This window comes from Bombus affinis, unplaced genomic scaffold (assembly GCF_024516045.1).
Source record: "Bombus affinis isolate iyBomAffi1 unplaced genomic scaffold, iyBomAffi1.2 ctg00000082.1, whole genome shotgun sequence".
Taxonomy (NCBI): Eukaryota; Metazoa; Arthropoda; class Insecta; order Hymenoptera; family Apidae; genus Bombus; species Bombus affinis.
In genome coordinates this window covers 1006596-1007500 of record NW_026108830.1, presented here as the reverse complement: position 1 = coordinate 1007500, position 905 = coordinate 1006596, and the positions used below count along the sequence as shown (strand labels likewise).

At 58.9% G+C, this 905-nt stretch overlaps 1 pseudogene; it reads left to right on the top strand.

The window, feature by feature from the left end:
- Window positions 1–225, top strand: part of LOC126927306 (large subunit ribosomal RNA) — a 2909-nt pseudogene extending 2684 nt beyond the window's left edge.
- The last annotated feature ends 680 nt before the right edge of the window (window positions 226–905 follow it).

The window sequence follows — 905 nt, the reverse complement described above, 5'->3', positions numbered from 1 at the left end:
AACAAAGCATTGCGATGGCCCCCAAGGGTGTTGACGCAATGTGATTTCTGCCCAGTGCTCTGAATGTCAACGTGAAGAAATTCAAAAAAGCGCGGGTAAACGGCGGGAGTAACTATGACTCTCTTAAGGTAGCCAAATGCCTCGTCATCTAATTAGTGACGCGCATGAATGGATTAACGAGATTCCCTCTGTCCCTATCTACTTCCCGCAGGGAGGGCTCGCTTTGCGAGCCTATGGGGGCTGGCAAACCCACGTTCCCGCAGCCAGGGGGACCGTCGGGACAAGCGTCCCGTTACGTGAGTCCCTATGTACACCGCAAGGAAGGTTGCCGGCGGAGAGAGGCAGCCTCACTCTCTCCAAGGGGCCTTGGGTAGTAGCGCACCCACGATCCTGATGCCAAGGGTGGGACCGTCGGGGAAAGTTCAGGGTTTGTAGGCGCCCTGTAAGCCCCGCTTACGTGAGTCCCATCTGGGTCTGCCGAGCTCGGTTAGCAGGACGCCGGGCCGGTAGTGACGTGGCCGTACATCCACACGATAGTCCCACCAGCGACTTAGGCTGGTACCACGGGCGGGTCGAGTTATAGCCCGGAGGGAGTAGCGACCCCTCTGCTCGGCCAAAAATGGGTATGGACTCGTGGTGGCAGTGGTTGATGGCCAAGATGCTGGCAAGAGGGCCGAGTTAAGGTGTTCGTCCTACACCGAATGGTCTACGGCGTGTGAGCAGCGTCCCAACTGCTCCGGTACCGTCCCGGTAGACGGTAGGGCTTAGAAAGGGCCCCGTTCGACCTGAGACGAGCGACAGCCCCTGCAGGCCTAGCTAATCCAGGAAGCAGGGCACTGTGTGCCTTGCGCGATGGTTGGGCGTTTACCCAACCCCAATTGGTCCAGGGGACCCGGGTTACTGTA